Genomic DNA, 6,000 nt, shown 5'->3' with positions numbered 1-6,000 from the left:
CCCAGAAACTTTTGCTTATGATACAGTTAGGGTTATAATAGTGAGTTTAAATTACTGATTCGGGATAATGTTTTGATACAGTTTTTCATAACAGTAAAATACACCCACAGCATCTAAGAAACAAACATACGTTTTTCTCTTATTTCATTGTTAATGCTTGGTGTTATCCAGTGCTTTTGATTCTATCATTATTCTCTCCTAAAAATACTTTTATTATAATACTACCTTGTTCATAATAAAGGGAATATTTTAATTCATGAGATTTAATTTTAAATCTAATTTTAAATATCAAGTAACTGTATGGCTATAGAGAAGTCAAATTTAATACAAATTATAGTCCATGTTAACTTTCATTTACATTTATATGTATGATCAATTTTAAAATTATGCTTCATTATATATATATATATGTATGTATGTAAGTATATATATGTATACTTACATACATACATATATATTTAAAAGCAAGGCTTGGTCATATAAATAATAATTCAGAATTAAAATTTTCCATATGGAGAATGAGAGAATTAACTCATCAAAATACAAATCATATTTTGTCATTTGTTTATTTACATTCTATAACTAAAAATTATTTTATTGGGAGAAAACAAAAGCCCTTAAAAATGAAGATTTTCCAGGTGAATACTATAGAAATACTGAGGAACTGTAAATGTATTCTTTTTGCTGATTCAGGTAACACTATTAATATGGAAATATATAGAGCAAATTTTGGCCAAGCACCAGCTGAATATAGTAACAGCAAACTTTTCACTATTGGGCATGACTTAAAATCTTTGTTGTACATTTTTTACTACAAAAAGTGTTCTATTACATTTTTTTCTGATTATTACCATCTGCCCTTTTCATTATAACTTTAAGCTATAACATTAAAATCTTCAAATCTACAGTTTTCCAAATAACTTGCATTAATATTTTCACATCTGTTAAATTCATTGGACAAATAAATAATTCAAAGGCTATTTAAGATTATGAAAGCACATGTTTTCCACATTGGCTTATATTTAAATTTTTCCTTCATGTTTCCTGTGTGAACTCTGGAAGTAGGGGGCTGGAAATTATATAGTACTTTGGATTTGTTAGTGCCACCCAGCCTTGGAGAGTAGCATGAACACTGCTCCAGCAGGTCACCATTTTGAAGATGGGCCAGATGTGCGGCAGTGTTATGGTGGGCAGGGAAGTCTCAAAATAACATGCTACAATCTGCCTATGACTCATCAGCATGTGTGTGTGTGTGTGTGTGTGTGTGTGTGTGTGTGTGTTCCCACGCAATGTTTTCGGCCAAATGGTGCTTAAAAATACTGACAATATTTTACCTCCGCTTGAATCTTGTGATTATCAACTGTGAATTTTCAAGAATGATGCAGAGGCAAATGACTAAAAGCATATAACTAATTGAGGACTGTAGTCCCCAAGGACTAAGAGTAGTTAACTAGGAGTAGAAATTAGGGATATTGCTGCATTAACTTAAGTAGAACCCTGGGAAATAACCATTAAAAAAATATATATATATGTGTGTATATATATATATATATATATATATATATATATATATATATATATATACACACACACATATTTGTTGAATTAGTTGATGTTAAATAATGGAAAGAGAAACATTAGTTTTTTTTTTTTTTTTGTTCTTTCTTCCATTGTTATGATATTCCCTATAATGATGAGCTATTATGCTTTTCTGGGATTACTCAAAGCTAACGAAAAAGATATTATTGTCATTTCCCAATTGAGAGTGCTAGAAAGATATTGGGGTCGTGGACATATATAGATAGTAAAGCATTTCAAAGATAGAATGATGGATTCACTTTTATATTTTCCTAAGCTGTCAAAACTTCAGTGCTGTGATTTTACCATGTTAGGAGAGATTCTTATTTTCCGTGTGTTTGATTGACATACTCACTTTGTGTCTTCACCTTTTTGGGGACGTTATTACCAGAATCTGCTTGGAGTGGGGTCCTGGCTTTCACAAAGTAATTTTGATGTCATTCCTTCCTATGAGAGGAAAGAGAAAGCATCTTGAGGAAGCAGCTTAAATTTGGGGTTCAAATCTTGCATTAGAAAATAAGGAAAATGAGGGGAGTGGATATGGCATCAAAATGTGGATCAACTTTTCTGAGAGATGCCTGTGGTACTGCAACAGGAGACACTCTTCTTTCCCTCTTCTAAGGGTGGTGATGTGGACTTCCAGCATGAAGAAGGGTCAGATGTATTTTCACAAAATCCAACAGATTGTATTTATTTTTAAGAATTTAGTAGTCAAATACATCATGTAATCATACATTTTCAAGTCTGACAAAGTGAAAAGTCTCTGTGTTCTTTGGACCTCCCATCACTTGGTTCCTCTTTTATGAAGCAATGAATGTGATTAATTCTTCTGTAGCTTTCAAGAGATATTTTATATTTTTTGAAGCAAATTTATATGTATAAATATTTTTCTTCTCTTTTACAGAAATGGTAGCATAGCGCATACAGTGTTCTGCATTTGCTTTTTCAGTTAATACATGTAGAACTCTTTCCTTATTCATTTTGTTGTTATGGGTTGCATAGTATTCCATTGTGAGGATGCACCATAAATTATTTAATTGGCTGACTATTATAAATGTTTAAGTTGCTTCCAATCTTTTGTTCTTATAAAAATGCAAGAAACCTTGTGTACTGCTGGTGGGAGTGTAAAATGGTGCAGTTGCTGTATAAAAGAATTTGATAGTTCCTCAAAAAGCTAAGGATAGAATTTCCATATAATCCAGTAATTCCACTTCAAGGTATATAACCAAAAGAATTCAAAACAGGGCCTCAGATACCTGTATATTGATGTTCGTGGTAGTATCATTCACAATAGCCAAAGGTGGAGCCAACCCAAATCCATAAATAGGTGAATGGATAAACAAAATATGGTATATACATACAATGGAATAATTATATAGCCTTAAAAAAAAAAAGAAGGAAATTCTGATACATGCTACAAGGTGAATGAACTTTAAAACCATTATTCTAAGTGAAATAAACCAGACACAAAAGAACAGCTATTATGTGATTCCACTTAAATGAGCTACCTAGGATATGCAAATTCACAGAGACGGAAGGTAGACTAGTGGCTACCAGGGGCTGGGAGGAGAGGGAAATGGGAGTTATTTTTTAGTAGGTACAGAGTTTCTGTTTGAGAAGGTGAAAATTTTCTGGAAATAGATAGTAATGGTGGTTATATAACAATGTGAATATACTTAATGCCACTGAATAAAATATTTAAAAATGCTTTAAGTAGTACATTTTATGTCATGTGTATTTTACCACAATACAAAAGTAGCCCCCTCAAAATGCAACAGTGAGAAACCTTGTATACCAAATTCTGCATGCTTGGAGTATATCCTTTTGACAAATTTATAAGGTGTGCAAATGATGGTTTGGACTTTGGTAGTTGTTTACCTTTTCAACAACAGTGTATTAGGTTGCCTCTTTCCTCACATTCTAAGAATGTATTTAATTAAACTTTTCTCTTTCTGGCAACCTGATAGGTGAAAAATCATTGCTTTTTTTTTTTTTTTTCTTTTTCTTTTTAGAATAGAAAGGAAACTGTAAACTTCCTTAAGGGACTGGAATTGGGATCCCGTTGGCCTTCTATATTTGAATGGGGAAGATGAGACACATTAGAGTTTTTAACCCAGGCTCTAATGGAAACTATATTTGAGTGATACATTATTAATTAATTTTTAAATGGCCTTAGCCAGAGATGGGTTAAAAAGTTTGCCCAGATGACATATATAGTATTGTTTCAATCTGTACACTTTGTAATTTGGGGGCATTTTAACTTTTTTTCCCAGTTAATTTATCAAACCTCCAACAATGCATAAGATATAATGCCTGCTTTGAGGAGCTCACAGTGTGATGGGGGAAGCCATCTTGAGAGCATTCCAGGTAGGACAGGTGGGCTGCAGCCTAGAATGAGAAGAGTTCTTCTGATTAGCATGTTTTCTACTCTTCAGTAAGTCCAGACCTTGGGCAAGTCTGAGGCTCAGTCTCTTGCCTGTGGAGTTTCTCCTGGACCCCAAGCTTGAGAAGGGGTTTTCACTTTCACTTTTGGTCAACAGCAAGGTCAACAATAATTCTTTTTCATAGTTTGGAATTCTTGATATTAGAGCCATAGTATGTGTGACAAGTGTACCTGTCCTTTCCTTACTTCCTCCCCATTTCCCTGATTCCTTTTTTTGTTTTTTTTTTTTTTTTACTTATGTGTCTTACTTCTTTCTCAAACCCTCCTGAAATCTCATCTGTATTACCAAGCCTTTCTCCAAAGCCTTTCCTACTTCTGCCCACCTTTTACCTATTAATCATTTGTTTCTTCTCCAATTATTTATTTAGCATTACTTTTGTGCTAGACAATAGGTTGAGATACTGGGGATACAAGGATGAATAAGTCCAGTCCCTGTTCTCAGGCTGATACTATTTGAGTGCTTTATTACCAGTGCTTGCCACAGCTTGCCTTGTATTACAGGGCAACCTAATTAGCCGGAGAGCATTTTGATTTGTATGCCTTCAGCCATAGCACATTGCCTAGGACACACAAATGTGTATTGTCCAACCATTCACTTGGGGGGGGTGGAGTTGGGGGGGTGGAGAGAGAAGAGATAGAGATAGAGATAGAGATAGGGAGAAAGAGAGAGAGAGAGAGAGATTGAACATTTACTCTGTGCCAGGCAGTTGGATAAGGGCTTTACAACTATTATCTCATTTAACTTTTCTCAGAACACCATGGAGCAGGAATTATTAGTTTCACCGTTTCACATGGTAGGAAACTGAGAAACAGTGCTTAAATAACTTGCCAGGGTCACATTGCTGAGAAGTGGCAGAGCCAGGATTCATTCCTGTAGAGTCTGGTTGTAGGACTCTTGCTTTTGGCCACTGTGCTAGATTGATTTTCTTCTCAGTCATCATTCTAGTCAACAGGGCAGTCACATAATCAGCAGCACAACCGCAGTCTGCTTGTAATTACGCTTTAATCATTTTGATGTCCCCAAGGTTCAGTGGCCTGTGTTTGTGTGTTTTACTAAATGTGAGTCCACAGCTAGGTTGTAGTACTGAGCTGGTGAGCTCCAGGCAGCAGGTAGCTTTACATGATGCTTATAGACAGATGTCTGCATTTGTGTGAGCCTCTAAATGCCATGAGATGATGATAATGAAGCTGATTTATGCCACTTACCAGATGGGTCCCCAAAGCTGCTTGGAAACTGGCATAAAATCAAAGGCAACTTGCAGATAGCTGTGATGTGACAGCTGATCTTGAGCAGCCTTTTGGTGTGGTTTAAACCAGAGGGTTTCACAAGCTTCACAAGCTTGTCCACTGAAGTCTTATAGCAGTGAATAGTGAAGCATATGTGCCTCTGTGATCTGGTGATGAAGCATGGAATGATCAAGATATGCCATGCCTTGATGTCTCCAGGTTTTAACTTAAAATTAAATGCTTATTTTAATAATCTGATAATCAATAATAGTAATCTAATAATAATCTATCCATGCTTATTTAAAAATGACAAGGTTTTTGATTATTTACCATCAAATACATGGGTACTGTAAGAAGTGTGGTATAATTTTCTGCAATGCCAAGGTCTCTCTGCCGCACCATCTGCTTAGACTTCACTTGAAGGAGCACTGGTTAAATAAAACTGATGTAGGACATTTGAGGTGTGGCCACTTAAAAACAGTTATTGTCATACCAAGTAAGGGATTAGAGGGTCCTCAAGTCCATGGCCATACTACTCTGAATGTGCCTGATCTCATCTGATCTCAGAAGCTAAGCAGGGTTGGGCCTGGCTAGTACTTGGATGGGAGAGAGGGTTCACAAGCTGGTCTTTGCCAATGCACAGTCTAAGGCTGACTGCCCTTTCTAATGGCTGTTTTCAGTCATGGTCATCTGATGTCCCTGTGTGTAGAAACAGATGTAAACTCTCCTACAAGCAGTGTGGACTTATGTAA

The 6,000-nt window shown here is 35.5% G+C and overlaps 1 pseudogene; it reads right to left on the bottom strand.

Moving 5' to 3' along the window:
• LOC122198781 overlaps nt 1-6,000 on the bottom strand; it is a 56,057-nt pseudogene that overhangs the window by 30,333 nt on the left and 19,724 nt on the right.

This window comes from Panthera leo, chromosome C2 (genome assembly GCF_018350215.1).
Source record: "Panthera leo isolate Ple1 chromosome C2, P.leo_Ple1_pat1.1, whole genome shotgun sequence".
Lineage (NCBI taxonomy): Eukaryota > Metazoa > Chordata > Mammalia > Carnivora > Felidae > Panthera > Panthera leo.
The sequence above is the reverse complement of the archived record's forward strand: the minus strand, read 5'-3'. Positions and strand labels throughout refer to the sequence as shown.